This window comes from Schistocerca serialis, chromosome 3 (assembly GCF_023864345.2).
Source record: "Schistocerca serialis cubense isolate TAMUIC-IGC-003099 chromosome 3, iqSchSeri2.2, whole genome shotgun sequence".
In the NCBI taxonomy this organism is placed as follows: domain Eukaryota; kingdom Metazoa; phylum Arthropoda; class Insecta; order Orthoptera; family Acrididae; genus Schistocerca; species Schistocerca serialis.
This window is the reverse complement of record NC_064640.1, coordinates 1,027,452,542-1,027,470,870: the sequence shown is the minus strand read 5'-3', so window position 1 is coordinate 1,027,470,870 and position 18,329 is coordinate 1,027,452,542. Positions and strand designations below refer to the sequence as shown.

At 43.4% G+C, this 18,329-nt stretch overlaps 1 non-coding gene across 1 annotated transcript; it reads right to left on the bottom strand.

Annotated features, from left to right (window-relative positions):
- Positions 1-17,969: 17,969 nt before the first annotated feature.
- Positions 17,970-18,044, bottom strand: Trnas-cga (transfer RNA serine (anticodon CGA)). Its single transcript has one exon. It is a non-coding gene; the product is annotated as a tRNA-Ser (tRNA).
- Positions 18,045-18,329: the final 285 nt, after the last annotated feature.

Genomic DNA, 18,329 nt, shown 5'->3' with positions numbered 1-18,329 from the left:
CGGCCACAGCGGCCGACACGCAGCAGCACTTCGATAATATCGCCAGCTGAAAGGATTACGGAAGGGTCTCTTCCTGCACCTGCTGTTCGGGGCATGATGAAGAAGTTCGAATCAACTGGAGAACTAGGAGTCCCTCTTGGAAGGGGCCAACGAACGGTTACACCACACCTGGTTGATGAAATCGCTGTTGGTATGGCAGACAACACTGCGCACAATCCCCGAGCGTCAGGCAGTGCGCGTGCTGTATCACGACAGTTGAACATCCCGTGCTCCACTGCATGGAAGGTGTTTCGCACTGTTCTCAAATGTATCCATACAAGATCCATATCGTACAGCAGCTTGCACCACAGGAAGCACAACGACGTGTTGACTTCGCTCTCCATTTTCCCTTAAGATTTAAAGTTGACGAGGGCTGGCCCTGGACCATAACATGGACAGACGAAGTTCATTTTTCTCTGACGGATGAGGTGAACACACAGAACTGCCGAGTGTGGGGATCTTCATTTCAAGTCACTGTGCATGAAATTCCTCTGTATGGTGAACGTGTCACCGTATGGTGTGGCTTCACAACTATGTTCATCATTGGCCCAGGTTGGCGCTCGAGCACCAAAGACGTGCATTGTGACTGGCCAGCGTTACTGCGATATGCTTTGCCAGCATGTCATACCCGCCCTACAGGGGAGAGGTGCATTGAACTGAACACTTTACATGCAAGATGGAGCCCCACCGCACATCGCTCGTGAAGTTCACCTGCCTCTCCGAAGACATTTGGAAACCTTCGAATTATCGCCCGATTTTTTTCCAAATGCTTTGGCGGCACGATCACCTGATCTCACTGAAGGAAAGAGTTCACTGGGGGAACATTCACACATGTGCTGATAGGAAGAGCAGAATAAAAAGAGGCGGCGAGCATACCTATGGACAAGCTTCGTTCTGCTGTGCAGAACGCAATCCTGCTCTTTCAGACTCTTTTGGACACTGATGGGCGCCGCCTTTTGTAACAGTAATGGTACCGGTATGAAATGGTACCACAGCAGCACATTAAAAGTGTTTCAACTTAATTGATTCTGCATTATTTCTCTTTCCCATGTCGTTGACATTTATGCTACCAAGTTTGGTCCTTGCACGGTAATTATTTTCCATGTTACAACGTGTTAAATAGGGAAAAGTTTAATTATAACCATACGGTATTGTTACCACTCCGAAGCTAGTAATGGAATTTTTAACCGTAAAATGTCACTGAATTCGTCTCTTTTTAGAACGACTGTACTAACAGCAGAAATCGCGATAGGTCCATTCCGGAAGAAGGAGTTGATATCTCTGTAATAAACATAACTATGAAGAGAATCTATGCGTTATCTAGTGTGAATCCTTCGCAGTTTATTTAAGCGAAAACTGAATCATGTATCTTAAACGGTTCAAGAAATATCTGAGCTTAGCTGAATCACCCGCTGTAATACTGCTTTCTTGGCTTCACAACAGAACACAAACTGGATAATTTCGCAACAAAAACTTTATCACAAAGAAAAACTGAAAATTAATCACGATCTCAGTAAAGTCACTGCCATCCGGTCTGAAAAGATGCCAGCAAACAGTACTGAATTGTTATAATGGGGATGGTAAGGCAAGATATCTACAGCAACAATTTCAGCTTGACAATGATGCGATTGTGTTTGAGGAGCATCGATCGCTAGCTGTAATGCTACCATTCCTAGTGAAAACGGTTGCACCTACATCGCTAAATTCGTAGCTGCTTTGCTGTTACCAAATCGAAAAACAAATTAATGACAATTTTCGGTCCTCAGTGGTACCAAGTCCACAGTAGCGCATATTTGTTTGCGAATGACCTTTCGACACAGTTGAAACTGGTAATATAAGAATGGAAAATTTTGGAAATCTGTGATAAGTTCTATGGAACCAAACTGCTAAGGTCATCGATCCCTAGGTTTACACACTACTTAAACTAACTTACGCTAAGAACAACACACATACCCATGCCCAAGGGAGGACTCGAACCTCTGACGGGGGAAGCCGCGCGTATCATGGCAAGGCGCCTGAGACCACACGTAAATATCCTTTTGTCAAGAGTCGTTCTTTTTTATAAATATATCATTTACGGCTGTTTCTATGTGAGTATAATGTTATACTTCATAAAACCAAATATATGAAGAGGGAATGATAAGATAGACTACAGGCCATTAAAATTGCTACACCAAGAAGAAATGCAGACAATAAACGGATATTCATTGGACAAATATATTATACTAGAACTGACATGTGATTACATTTTCACGCAATTTGGGTGCATAGATCCAGAGAAATCAATACCCAGAACAACCACCTCTGGCCGTAATAACGACCTTGATACGCCTGAGCGTTGAGTCAAACAGAGCTTGGATGGCGTGTACAGGTACAGCTGCCCATGCAGCTTCAACACGATACCACAGTTCATCAAGAGTAGTGACTGATGTGTTGTGACGAACCAGTTCCTCGGCCACCATCGACCAGACAGTTTCAGTTGGTGAGAGATCTGGAGAATGTGCTGGCGATGGCAGCAGTCGAACATTTTCTGTATCCAGAAAGGCCCGTACAGGACCTGCAACATGCGGTCGTGCATTATCCTTCTGAATGTAGGGTTTCGCAGGGATCGAATGAAGGGTAGATCCACGGGTCGTAACAAATCTGAAATGTAACGTCCACTGTTCAAAGTGCCGTCAATGCGAACAAGAGGTGACCGAGACGTGTAACCAATGGCACCCCATACCATCACGCCGGGTGATACGCCAGTATGGCGGTGATGAAAACACGCCTTCAATGTGCGTCCACCGCGATGTCGCCAAACACGGATGCGACCATCATGATGCTGTAAACAGAACCTGGATTCATCCGTAAAAATGACGTTTTGCCATTCGTGCACCCAGGTTCGTCGTTGAGTACACCATCGCAGGCGCTCCTGTCTGTGATGCGGCGTCAGGGGTAACCGCAGCCATGGTCTCCGAGCTGATAGTCCATGCTGCTGCAAACGTCGTCGAACTGTTCCTGCAGATGGTTGTTATCTTGCAAACGTCCCCATCTGTTGATTCAGGGATCGAGACGTGGCTACACGACCCGTTACAGCCATGCGGATAAGATGGCTGTCGTCTTAACTGCTAGTGATACGAGGCCGTTGGGATCCAGCACGGCGATCCGTATTACCCTCCTGAACCCACCGATTCCATATTCTGCTAAGAGTCATTGGATCTCGATCAACGCGAGCATCAATGTCGCGATACGATAAACCCCAATCGCGATAGGCTACAATCCGACCTTTATCAAAGTCGGAAACGTGATGGTACGCATTTCTTCTCCTTACACAAGGCATCACAACAACGTTTCACCAGGCAACGCCGGTCAACTGCTGTTTGTGTATGAGAAATCGGTTGGAAACTTCCCTCATGTCAGCACGTTCTAGGTGTCGCCACTGGCGCCAACCTAGTGTGAATGCTCTGAAAAGCTAATCATTTGCATATCACAGCATCTTCTTCCTGTCGGTTAAATTTCGCCTCTGTAACACGTCATCTTCGTGGTGTAGCAATTTTAATGACCAGTAGTGTACATAGACGATATTGTTATCAAACTGCAAAATCCTACAACTCTTTCAATGTTTGTCGATTGACGATAATATCAAAGCATTGATACTAAATAACAAAACTACAGCTACCTGTGATCGTGATGTCCATCCATCAGAGGCAATGAGGAAAGTCTGATCGGATATGTGAGAAACAGACAGGCTTACATTCGCTGCACATGAACATGGCTTAAGCAAGACCAATATTGTTTTTATATTCTTGAATAAAACATCGGTAGAACAGACTGAGTAAAATGATATGAAGAAATAGAAATAGCGTTACGTACTGATAGCTTAATAAAATGCTCGTCTCAATGTATGACAATGTAATACTAATGACAAAATAGGCAAGATACAGTTAGATACTGCTGGGGAAGTAGATGCTGTAATTTTAAATAATGACACTGCGACGAGAATAGTTCACGTGAAATGCGACGCTTCGATTGTCGACATTTCTTAAATAACATTGGGCATGACTGCTGACATTAGACAGCCAGAGCTGGAAGAACAGTTGTGATCTGATAACATGCCCATATTACTGGAATGCACGCAGATGATTCCGTTCTTAGAAAATACGTTCTTCTTACAGATGGCGAACAGGTAAAGCAAACTGGAAAGATTATAAATAAACTTTTTAAAATGAATCCGAAAAATTCAAGGAATCTGTTGTCATCTAAAGGGGCTTCCAAAGCTAATGAATTGTGTCAGTTGCACAGCAGCGATTGCAATACCACAGAATAACCCTATACAGAAAGTCACCTGCAGGACGGTTGATATGCAGGGATAATTTAAAGAAGAACCGACGTCTTGCTCGTGGAAGGTGGGAAACAGGAGCATCTTACAGAAACGTCCGCTATGAGCAACAATAAAAAAGTTTAACAGAAACAGAAGACGCTTCTCCACTGACAGCTAACGATGAAAGTTGCATAGAGATATTTTTCAAATGGTGACGCCGTCGTGTTTTGCGGAAGAAACAGCAGAAGCAATTACACAGGGTAACCGATTTTCTGTTAGGCATTCAAAGCACAACCATTCGAAGAGCTGTGTATTTTGACAACAACAGCGCTAAGACATTTACCACACTGCGACAAACATGAATATCTTAATATCCTGAACAGGATATGGACAAATGGTGTATATCCCTAGGATATGAAAAAAGACGCGGATTAGTTCGGTACCAGAAACCGATTAAAAATGATATGCATCATGTTGAATTATACATGGTGTAATGGATATAAGTGCAGGTATTTTTATACGCGATACCTTCATATGTACACACATCAGTGTGTTGTCTGTTTTTTGCCTGTGTAGAACAGTGTTCCCAAAAACACTTCACAACCTTTACGACCTCATATTTTCTACATGGTCATAGCTGCATCACTAAGTGGACAACAGATTCCTTGTCAGCATAGACTAACCATTTTATGTCCACGTGTCCACACTTCAACACCTGTCCTGCTGACCAGGGGAAAATAAGCATTAATGGGCTGCTCTCGCCATATATACTGCGAGGTAGTAGCCTAAAAATATGCTACTCCTAACACCTATAATTATTAGTCTGCAAATGAAATAAACACCAATGTAATGTTATTCAGTACACCATCCTCAGTCGGCAATTGAAATATCTGCACTTACACCCTGTACCCATGTACAGGCGCTGATGACTGTGCAGTTGAGCGCCACAAAAACCAAACGCCATCATCATCAAACAAATATCTACCAGGTAAATTTGTGGTCACTCAAGAACAACTATCACTTGCTTCATTAAGGTGGTCCACAACGTCTCAATATAATTCCTGCCTTGTAATGTATGCACAAGAAACCGGCCTCCCGGCCTTCCGGCATTCGCAAATGTCGGCCGCTTACCAGGGCGGAATTCCAGGGAAACCTTAAAGGCCACCGGCGACTCATACGCACAGAGTGGCATATTTCGGGATCGACGATGAGTTTCTCACGGTCACGCTTTGACGTACTCTCGTGCAGTTTCAAGAAGACGGCGTTGTGCGACACGCATAGAGCGACCAACTGCTGCCTGCACAATTCATTGTGCCGGCAACTGCAGGCTCTGGGAAGGAATGCTGGTTTCGAAGAGTAGGGAATGTGAAACGCTCGGTGACGAATACCGCGAAGAAAGTTGATAAATGGAAGGAGAGGCTGGAATGACGGGAACTGGTGGGTAGAGACCACGAACTAAGTCAGTCGTGACGATGCTGACCAAATCCTTCGTCCTGCGTGAAGAATGGAAGGGAGACGACGTTTTTAAATGGACATGGAAAATTAATTCGAAGAGATTTATACCATAAGTCGTGGACTGGAGCAGTCTTTCACCGAAGGCTGAGGGAGACGCCTCGGGATCGATCCGCCAAGGCAGTGATCGCCGGACACACTCATTGGACGCCAGCGACTGAAGGAATGTTTGCTTACTTTACAGCCCTGTGTAGCGCCGGGCCGGACAAAGGACCCGATCAGGTACCTCCCACAGCGTTCGTTGGATATCCAGAGCTACGTAATGCACTCCTCTGCTTTCGACCTAGGTCAAGCGACGCTGAGAGCACCAGGCGTTCTTATTCATTTGTGTAAATAACTGTGTATGGAGTCATAAAGAAAAAAATTTATATCTTCTATATCTCAGTTGAAATTTTTTGCATAACTCTCTCGAATCTCCTACTAAAAATGTTGATGATCTAGCGTTAAATCGGGGTCTTGAGGCGATGGTAAGGTCGATGTGAGACGATGCAGAGATTGTGGTAACCATAGGGAAATTTCTAGATCGATAACCAGGAATCATTATAGCCCCATTACTGGGTAAAGAAAGAATTTACACTAACATTTTGAAATTATGTTCTGTAATAGAACGGACCGCATAAATACAGAAATAGTCAGTTTAGTGCCAGGAGCTGTGGTTGCACTGAAAACTGACGTGAAGGCGGATAGCAGAATCGCAAGCCGCCGATCAGGTTTGCCGGGGGTTTGAGGAGACATAATAGACCACAAAACAAAACGGTAGGTGGGATGTGACGCATCAGATTTCGCCGACGGAATGGCGTCAGGTGCAACCCTTGACAGCCTGGGGGAGGGGGGAGGAGAGTAAACAGTTAACAGTGCAGTCTGCCTTGCGCGCCCAAAAAATACTGAGATAACGAATAATACTGAGTTAACGAATAATCACAGCATTGCACTTAAACTGAGTATCTCTTACTTATTATAAAAGCTAATTCCTATGTCGAAGACAAATAGGCAAAGACGGTTGGTCTCCCATCAACTCATTTGGAAAGATTAATCGCCTTTTCAGTGCCGCAGTTACCATAATATGACATTAAGTATCTTGGAGGAGGGTGCTGGTCAGTGACTGGCTTGCACAAACATTTTTTGTGCGAGCGTCTGTAGGCGATACCGCTCGGAAGGGGACACTTCGTGCCGGCCGCTGTGACCGAGCGATTCTAGGCGCTTCAGTCCGGAACCGCGCTGCTGCTACGGTCGCAGGTTCGAATCCTGCCTCGGGCATGGATGTGCATGATGTCCTTAGGTTAGTTAGGTTTAAGTAGTTCTAAGTCTAGGGGACTGATGCCCTCAGATGTTAAGTCCCATAGTGCTTAGAGCCGTTTGAACCATTTGAAGGACACTTCGTCCTGAACACCCGCGAACAGCGGACGCGAAAGACCTCTGCCTCGACACTCGTGAACTGGCGGATGAGTTTGATTATAATGGTCCACATCACTGGTAAGATGTTACGTATCAATTACTTGCTTCACTGGCTGTGGTTTGCCCTATACAGGAGCAATTCGAGTCCTAGCCATTTTAGTACAAATAATTATCGTAGGATATGAACAGTTCTTTCTAAAAGTAAATTATTAATGCGTTGTAGTTGGGGCATGAGTATTGTAGCAAAATCTTATTCTTACTTAGCTTGGCTTTTTCCGATTTGGGAACCCCGTGTCGAACTTGGCGTTTTTATTAGCTGCTGCTAATGTTGTAAAACATGCTGTGTACAAAGTGTTGGGTGTACCCGTTGTGTGACAGGGAACAGAGGTAACGTTATGTGTGGAGGTCAATTGTGCTCAGCAATACATAGAGCTCTCAGTCCGCTGTATTCCGTAGATTACAGAATCTACATGTGCAAGCACAGTATAACAACAGCTCTTCAAACATAATAATTCCACAGGCAACTTATACCGGCGCAATACTTCATAGATATATCAGTGACTTCTATTAACTGATGATTACAATGTTTGAGTTTATACAGTGTCTCTATCTTCAAATTGCATTGTCCTTCAGACATGCATGCATATCTGCAGGAACAGACACTATTCTGACGATTATATGTGTGGAAGATAATACGAAATTGAGTCACATTTTGCGAATCCGGATTGTCGTCAGCTGTTTGTGACAGATGAAAATGAGTGCTGGACTGGGACTCGAACCCGAATTTCTGACTTGTGGTTCAGGTCGAAAAAATCGATTTTCGGTTTTCATCATATTTCGATATATTAAGGTTTTATTTAAGTACTCTGAAAAGGATTTTGCTGAAAAAAAGTTTTTTCGAGCATTTAAAGAGCATTTTCCTACCACGTGTGTTTATGTGCCACGCCCACTTTTCTGTCATCCACTTTTCTGCATATATTTTTTTAGATCTTTATATCCCCTACATTGCACGTTAGGGATTTTTTTTTTACTCCCGAGTGTGTTGGCTATCCTTGGTATGCAACGGTCGGTATTCTTTTGTTTCTGCTGTTTGTAAACAACACGCTTTCAAACACACGGTTTGTTTTGATCAAGTGTGATTGCGAGTAGTTGTTGTAGAAAACTTGTAGAGTATACTATGGGCAGACAATTAGGAGAAATAAAGAAAATCTGGAGGCAATGAAGAGAGATGTTTGGGCCATATTCTTCCAAAAATCCTCTACTGATGATAAACCATGTCATGGACTGTGTCCATCAGAAGAAAATTCGTTGTGCAAATACAATAGGGTTCAGGCAATTGGTGAATCTTATTCTCACCAGCATTCTCTTCCTGCTGCTGTTATTACAGCAATTAAACCTATTTTCAGAGACTTGGCTCATCCTGACTTTCTAAGGAAATGTCTGCATGGGCAGACACACAACCCAAATGAATGTTTCAACAGCAGAATTTGGAACCGCCTTCCTAAATCTGTATTTGTTGGCACGCATACAATGAAACTAAGAGTTCATGATGCTGTTATTACATTCAGTTGTGGTAATATTGGAAAGTGTTGGGTACTGAAAAAGCTGGGATTAATCCTAGTGAAAATATGATCACTGGGTTGCAACATTGCGATAGAATGAATGAGGATAGCCGATGCAGACAGGTCTGCATCTAATATGGCCAAGAAAGCAAGAAAAACATCCAGGAAGGTAAAAAAGAAGCTGGAAGACCTGCTAGAGGCCAAAGAAGGGCCATCATATGCAGCAGGGCAGTTTTAATTAACTGTAAGTAACAAATTTCAAAAGTTTTTGCTATAAAGTCAATTTCCCGCAAACTAAAATTTTCAGTACATATGCCCCATTATATCAGAAACTATCACACATAAATGAATTAAATTTTCAGAGACTCTGCATAACATAAAAAGCCACCTCTGGTACTACATTCATTAATATTACCCCATTAGGAATTTCACAAAAAATATTTTCTGCAGAAAAAAACTTAATATTTTTTGCTAGTAAAATTAAAAAAGTAAAAAAGTAAAAAAAATGGATAAAGTAGATTTTAGTACAGTTGACACTATTAGCATTATGAACATACAATAAAAATATTAAGGTCCTGCATCAAATAGTTTTCTCAAAAATGGGTCAAATACTTGCCTAAATTAACATGGGTTAGATAGGCAGGGTGTGGTCCCCTTAACCACCCCTGGAGGCGTGCTCGGATCGCCAATGTTGTTAAGACAACCCCTCGCGATAAGCAGGAAATCCGGGTTCGCTTCCCAATCCGGCACAAATTTTCACCCTTCGCAAACAGCTGACGTCCAGCCGGATTCGCAAGAAGCGAATCAATTTTGTAAGACTCCTGTTAACGTGTAGCGATTTCAGGCTGGATTTTTGGATAGCTTGTATGCACCTGAAGTATAGGATTATCTGCCCCCACTGACTATAGAAGCAATCTACAGGCTCACTTTTCGTTGTGTGCAGAAATATCGCCTGCAGAAACCACAGTTTCTCGACGAAAATTCATTTCCAGATCTTTTGCCTGGACAACGGTTTAGTCAATAGCTGACGTCAAAGTTTTTTGTTTCTAGGAACGACCACCTGAACTCAGAATAGGAAGCCGTGCGCACATGTCCGAAGGAGGAAGCGTGAAACTCGCGTATAACGCTGCGGCTGCCGGCCGAGACTTGTTGCCAAAGTAACTGCGCTGTTTCACTTGCTTCAAGTCTCAAATTTCTTGTGCATTTTGCGAAAAATTTGTTTCCTTTAGATGAAGTGACTCCACGAAACCTTTATAATGTGTTTACTTTACGTTGCAATTAGTTTTATAGTCTTCTGACTCGTTATCTCTGAGCTACAGAAAAGTAACCATAGCTTCATAAATATTGGTTTGCGTGAAAAATGGTGTATAACTTTCTGATGAATTTCAGAATGATCCCTACATAATTTAATTTTCCCTACATACAGAAAAGTCAAGCTGTATGTGTCATCGCGAGCAGATGATTAAGCGATGTGAAGTTCCTTCGTAGATCCAACGAACATGAAATCTAAGTTACACAGTCTGCCAGTGGGAATGAAAATAACGAAAGCAGCGGTTTAAGCAATCTTCCGAGGAGTCAAACGCAAAAGAAGCGTAAGGAGATCATGTCGGATTCTCGAGTACCTAGTCATATCCCTACCGAAGTATCAGCTCGAACGTAATCACAATAACCATAGTTTGTGGAGTATTTTGAGAGTTGTAAGGTGGCCAGAAGTTATTGGAAAGGTGGTTTTCACGAAGGTTAAAGCACGTAAGAACATTCAGGGGAATGAGAGGCCAAGAACAAGCAAAACGGGCTGCAATATAATAGACAAAAAAAAGATTATAAAATCAGCGGGCTCAACTTGATTTCTTATTTAAAACCAAAACTCGAAGAAAAATGGCCAGAAGAATGGCACACACATAATCTAAATGAAGGACAGCAATGTAGATACGAAAAACCAGAATCGGCGAAAGCGGTAGTACTCGGGTAACGCATGTTTTAAAATCATCAATTACTATTTCGAGACTGAAATGTTATCATGCTTGATGTAGGAAACATTTAATGCGAGTGGGTATGATAGATATGTCAAACTGCTCCTGCTGCGGGGAAGAAGACATAAACCATGTCAGGTTTGAGTACAAAGGAAATCAGTAAATACGTGAAAGCACTTGTCAGCTTGCCGGCCGGTGTGACCGAGCGGTTCTAGGCGCTTGAGTCTCTAACAGTGCGACCGCTACGGTCGCAGGTTCGAATCCAGCCTGGGGCATGGATGTGTGTGATGACCTTAGGTTAGTTAGGTTCAAGTAGTTCTAAGTTCTAGGGAACTGATGACCTCAGATGTTAAGTCTCATAGTGCTCAGCGCCGTTTGAACCATTTTTGAACTTGTGAGCTTCAGTGGTGAGCCATCAAATTTTCTGATGATATTTTCCTCCTCCAGAGATGCAAAAATATTTGATAAGCAATGTAGAAGCACTTACATAACATTACCCGTTACATGTGTTGCACAGCAATGAAACTAAAACCTACACCACAATACGAGAGTATGTAGTTGTGTGTGTGTGTGTGTGTGTGTGTGTTTGAAATTAAAAATTTCGGAACTGTAATGTCAATGAACGTAACAGTATCAACGAAAATAGTCTCTACTGTTCATTTGTTGAACATACAGCTTCAGGTCATGTCTCCATTAAGATATGTGACCTGAAGATAACTCTTCAATAGTTGAAGCCCGTTACTAACTGCTTCTTTATACTGCGCTGAAGACAATTTTAATATATGTATATTGAACTATCACAAATCGTCTATTTCCGTAGCTACGTCAGGGTTTACTAACTACAATTTTCGGTATCCTGCTGAGATTATGTGATCCTATAAATTGTTATCGCCAAGTATTAGTACTACAGGAATGAATCTAGTTGTGATACATTTTTCGTGTAGTCAAAGGCTACTACATTTATACAGTTATGAAATGCATAGCTTTCCATTTCTGTTCATTAAGATCTAGTTAATAGTCTTTGCAATATACTGATATTTTGTCAAGATATAACTTGATGTCACTTCAATCGTTGTCGGATAAAGCCTATTCGCGTAGTCGCATCATATGTGAAAAGTCTGAGACCGAAATTATTAATGAACAACGTCAAAATTAATGCTGTTACTGCACTTCCTTCAGGCACACCAGATATTACTTTTGTCTCTGCAGATGTCTCTCGACACAAAATTCCGTGCTTCTCAAGAAATTTTCAACCCAATTTAGAATCTAATTAGAAAATCCCTGCAAAGTATTTCCGGTCGTGCGTGTGGTACTAAATCAAAAGCCTTACAAATGACTACAAACACACACAGGACCCATTTAATTACCTATATCCATGGCCTTTAAATGAGAGGGTTTGACAAGAACACGAGATGGGTTTGAAATTGGCTATACTTTCACTATCCGTGCTGGTTTCTACAGAGGTCATTTTCTTCCAGACACATCATTCACATTCATGGCAGAATACGGTAGGCAATTCTGCTCCAAATAGAGGTGTGTTGTATATGACAGGTTAAAACTGAATGAAAAGCAATACAATAGGTTGGTTGGTTGGTTTTGGGGAAGGAGACCAGACAGCGTGGTCATCGGTCTCATCGGATTAGGGAAGGAGGGGGAAGGAAGTCGGCCGTGCCCTTTCAGAGGAACCATCCCGGCATTTGCCTGGAGTGATTTAGGGAAATCACGGAAAACCTAAATCAGGATGGCCGGACGCGGGATTGAACCGTCGTCCTCCCGAATGCGAGTCCAGTGTCTTACCACTGCGCCACCTCGCTCGGTACAATAGGTATTTGCAAGATTATTTACAGAATGATTGTGGAGGATGACAAGGGTCCACAACCGGTACAGTTCTCTACTTACTCCACTTGACAGGAAAGGGCCTAAAGGAGCCTACTGATATATACAACAAGTTTTAGACCTATCACATCTTTATCGTAATGTACAAGATACGCCCTAAAGTTATCATCATTTGCTTAGAAGAAAACATTTGGCTTCAATAAAAAAGGGAGAAGTTGGCTTTAGAAGTAAATATATCACAAACGAGCACTTGGAAATCGTGAAAGAGGTTATACAACGGCGTAGTAAGTACAAATTACCGCTTCGTCCAGGATAAATTACAAAATATGGTTTCTGGTATAATGTGGTTTCTCCTTGACTTATCCACAGCAACAAATCGTCGCATAAGAAATCGTCGCACGAACTCATTAGTATTCATTTTAAAGCGATACAAACATTCGTTTTCGCCATTTATTTTGTTCAGTATTTAGTAATTCAATACCCTTCCTGCAGAGAGCTGACTGTTAAACCTTAGTGTAAAATGTAGCGTATCGTCTGATATGCCTGTCTGATATGTATGTATTTCTTACATTTTAAGCACACATCTCTTAAAGCCACGAATTCCGTTTTATGATGACCTTCACACGGATTTTGGTTAAGAAAAGTACAGCCTCGTTGAATGCAGCCACCCATTTCATAACTACTTATCACTTTAAAATGAATCTCTGTTGGTCATAAGCCAAACCAACAAAAAATTTAATGACGACACGGTATTCCAGTTTATGCATTTAAAAGAAACACAGACGACACGTCTGGTTTAAACAGCAATACATATAAAACTGTTCTGTAGGTCAATTTGACCATTCGTTCACATAACTGTGCAATAGGTACCTACATAAGCATAACAAAATTTCTGTATGCTAGACCGAGAATATTTCAGTTTTCTCTGGCACAAAATCCCATCGACGTCCGACTGTCAGCGTCCACGTAATTGGTGCCTCAGTGCGAATATTCGTGTGTATAATTGTACTGTATCTAAAGCTGTAATATCATATAGAGGTCGCTGGAATTATTCGTCTGCTAAGCACAACACTGAATGAAATATTAATATTATTTACACATACAGGAAGTCATTCAAAACATACCTTACCTCCAATAACTGCTGTCAGGTATCGTGAAGAGATCTTGGGTCCTCATTTGCGGTTGTTGCGAAGTGCTATTGGCCCAGATTTGGTATTGGTGGACGATAATGCTCGACCTTATAGAGGACGGGTGGTTGATGTTTTCTTGGAAACGGAAGATACTGCACGCATGGCGTGGCCTGTCCGCTCTCCCGATTTGAATTCCATAAACCATGTCTGGAATGCACCAGAGAGATGGCTTGCACACGTCAGCGTCCACCGACTACTTTCCAAGATTGCGAGGAGCTCTGAAAGAAGAGTGAGCGTTATTACCTCAACATGAGAGTGAAGCCATCATTCACAGCATGTCCCGACATTGTCAGGATTGTATTAGTGACAGAGGGTGTCCCACCCAAACTGAGCACATTAACCAGTTGTCGGAATGTGTCTGCATGTCCATTAAATTGGAAAAAACGAAGAACATTTTTGTCTACATTTATGCATATTGCAGTTGTTTACATTCGGGATTCTTTTCATTGTTTCCACCCTACTATCACCTGTTTATGCTTTTTTGTGGCAACAAAATCAACCTTGCTAAATTTCCGTTTGTTACTATAATGTTGGACACCAGTGTATATCCCTGGAACGATTTCAACGAAATTTGGCATACATTTTACTTACAGTATAGGAAAAAAATACTGAGGGAGTAAGAACTACCAACCACCTGTTGGCTTGGGGTGATAACGTTGAGAAAGAAGGAGGGCAGAGAAGACTGACAGACACAGAGTGGGAAGGAGGAGATGGACACATATAGAGAATTGGGGAGGAGTTGGACAGAGAGAGTGAAAGGAGGAGATAGACAGAGGGTGGGAGATGAAGGTACTGAACAAAAAGCAAGGCTGGAAGAGGTGGACAGAGAGAGGAGATGAACAGTGAAAGAGGGAAGCAGGAAATGGACAGGGAGCAGGGGAAGGAGGAGATGGACAGAGAGAGTGGGAGGAGGAGATGGACAGAGGGTGGGGACGGAGGCAGTGGATAAAGAGTAGGGGTGGAAGATATAGACAGAGGGAGGAGGTAGGAGGCCATGAACAATGAGAGGGGGAAGCAGGAAATGGACAGGGAGAAGGGGAGGAGGAGATGGACAGAGAGAATGGGAGGAGGTCGACAGAGTGTGGGGATGGAGGTGGTGGGCAAAGAGTAGGGGTGGAAGAGATGGACAGAGAGAGGAGGTAGGAGGAGATGAACAACGAGAGGGGCAACCAGGGAATGGACAGGGAGAAGGGGGAGTATGAGATGGACACAGAAAGTTGGATGAGAAGTTGGGCAGAGGGTGGGGATGGAGGCGGTCGACAAAGAGCTGGGGTGGAAAAGATGGACAGAAAGAGGAGGTAGGAGAAGATGAACAACGAGAGGGGGAAGCAGGAAATGGACAAGGAGAAGAGGGAGGAGGAGAAGGACAGAGAGAGAGGGAGGAGGAGATGGACAGAGGTGGGGATAGAGGCTGTGGATAAAGAGTAAGGGTGGTAGAGATGGGCAGAGAGAGGAGGTAGGAGGAGATTAACAATGAGAGGGGGAACCAGGGAATGGACAGGGAGAAGGGGGAGTATGAGATGCACACAGAGAGTTGGAGGAGAATTTGGGCAGAGGGTTGGGATGGAGGTGGTCGACAAAGAGTTGGGTGGAAGAGATGGACAGAAAGAGGAGGTAGGAGGAGATAAATAATGAGAGGGGGAAGCAGGAAATGGACAGGGGGAGGAGGAGAAGGACAGAGAGAGAAGGAGGAGGAGAAGGACAGAGAGAGAGGGAGGAGGAGATGGACAGAGGGTGGGGGATGGCGGCAGTGGACAGAGAGTAGGGGTGGAAGATATAGACAGAGGGAGGAGGTAGGAGGCCATGCACAATGAGAGGGGGAAGCAGGAAATGGACAGGGAGAAGGGGGAGGACGAGATGGACAGAGAGAATGGGAGGAGGTCGACAGAGGGTGGAGATGGAGGTGGTGGACAAAGAGCAGGGGTGAAAGAGATGAACAGAGAGAGGAGGTAGAAGGCCATGAACAATGAGAGGGGGAATCAGGAAATGGACAGGGAGAAGGGGGAGTATGAGATGGACACAGAGAGTTGGAGGAGACGTTGGGCAGAGGGTGGGGATGGAGGCGGTCGACAAAGAGTTGGGGTGGAAGAGATGGACAGAAAGAGTAGGTAGGAGGAGATGAACAATGAGAGGGGGAAGCAGGAAATGGACAAGGAGAAGAGGGAGGAGGAGAAGGACAGAGAGAGAGGTTGGAGGAGATGGACAGAGGGTGGGGATAGAGGCAGTGGATAAAGAGTAGGGGTGGAAAAGATGTGCAGAGAGAGGAGGTAGGAGGAGATTAACAATGAGAGCGGGAACCAGGGAATGGACAGGGAGAAGGGGGAGTATGAGATGGACACAGAGAGTTGGAGGAGAATTTGGGCGGAGGGTTGGGATGGAGGTGGTCGACAAAGAGTTGGGGTGGAAGAGATGGACAGAAAGAGGAGGTAGGAGGAGATGAACAATGAGAGGGGGATGCAGGAAATGGACAGGGAGAAGAGGGAGGAGAAGGACAGAGAGAGAGGGAGGAGGAGATGAACAGAGGGTGGGGATGGAGGTGACAGACAAAAAGTAGGGAAGAAAGAGATGGACAGAGTGGTGGGCAGGAGGAGATAGACGGAGAGCTGGGGATGTAGGAGATGGACTAGTAGAAGATTGGAATTAACACATACACAGGAATTTTCTTATAAATAGCTGTTTAACTGTAGTTAACACTGCAGGGCACAGCTGCATTGAATAACTAAACGTCATCTTCCTGTTGAAGCCGTCTAAGCTTTTATTAAACGTTGACAACAACAACCAGGCTTAAATTCCAGACAGGTGTATTTAGAAAGCGCTTGTATCTCTGAATACCAAATATTGGCAAACAAAAGGGCATTACGCGTGTTTCCTCGTATGGTTTAAGCATTATTTAATGATTTGTAGAATCCTTATACTATAATAGCTCTCTGAAGGAAAATTTTGTTTGCGCAGTTACAAACATACAAAAACTTGTTTTTCTAGTCACGTTAGCTACTTCTCAGTCATCTGTATTTTTACTTATTGCATTACTTGGAGTATTCGCTCATACCAGTCTTCTTACGCGAATTAACTGAGTAGTGCAAGCACTCGATTATGAACTAATGTTCTCGGTGACTTAAAAGAAAGTCCACGTTTCCCCAATTTCAAAAATCTTCTGAAATTCTCTCAACTCTACCTTTACTTCCTATTGAATCTATGTACACTAAAGCTTCCAGACTCAAAATAGTTAGAATTTTTAAATCCTCGTCTTTCCTTTTCATTGACTTTCCTTTACTCCTTATGGTAATATTTAGTTTTTTATTACAATTGCTAAAAGTGGATTATGCCCTCTCATGTATCTTCATTAAGCAATATGCACAAGTAAGTTTGTCTACGTTGACGCCGGCCGGTGTGGCTGAGCGGTTCTAGGTGCTTCAGTCTGGAACCGTAGGACCGTTACGGTCGCAGGCTCGAATTCTGCCTCGGGCATGGATGTGTGTGATGTCCTTAGGTTAGTTAGGTTTAAGTAGTTCTAAGTTCTAGGATACTGATGACCTCAGATGTTCAGTCCCATAGTGCTCAGAGCCATCTCCATCTACGTTGACAATTGTAACACATCTGTCTGGCGTAAGAGAGGACAAGAAGTCTAATCTGGGCTAGGTAATCTACGCAATAAATAAGTAAATTACTCGCTTAAATACAGACGAGCGTGTACATTAGTGGGATATCTGATACTGGTCTGCTGCTAGTGTTGTAAAGCTAACGTTGTCGCAGAAACATTCAGAAGTTGATTAAACTTTGAAACCAGCAATTAATTGTGGTTTTAGGTAGTAGGGTGCTGTATTGACGCGATAGAGCACGACCTAAGATCAAATCACGCATGCCGAAATTGTTCCTGTCCGGCGCCCACAGTGAATAAGGTATTAAAAGATAATCTATATTTTAGCATTCGCACTAGTGTTGTGTTTCACCGAAATATAAAAGTATTGTCTTACTGCTTATCGTAATGGTTTGCTTAACATTCCTGATATACGTTAAGTTACCTAATACGCAAGTGCTCGCGCTTTCAGCATACACAGTTTCTTTACTTGTGCAGAAATAGCGTAGGTATCTAGAATGAAATTTTCACTCTACAGCGGAGTGTGCGCTGATATGAAACTTCCTGGCAGATTAAAACTGTATGCCGGACCGAGACTCGAACTCGGGACCTTTGCCTTTCGCGGGCAAGTGCTCTACCGACTGAGCTACCCAAGCACGTCTCACGCCCCTCCCTCACAGCCCTAATTCCGCCAGTACCTCGTCTCCCACCTTCCAAAGTTCTGCAAGGTTCTCAGGAGAGCTACTGTAAAGTTTGGAAGGTAGGAGACGAGGTAATGGCGGAATTAGGGCTGTGAGGACGGGGCGTGAGTCGTGCTTGGGTAGCTCAGTCGGTAGAGCACTTACCTGCGAAAGGCAAAGGTCCCGAGTTCGAGTCTCGGTCCGGCACACAGTTTTAATCTGCCAGGAAGTTTCATATCAGCGTAGATAATTTCTAAAGACG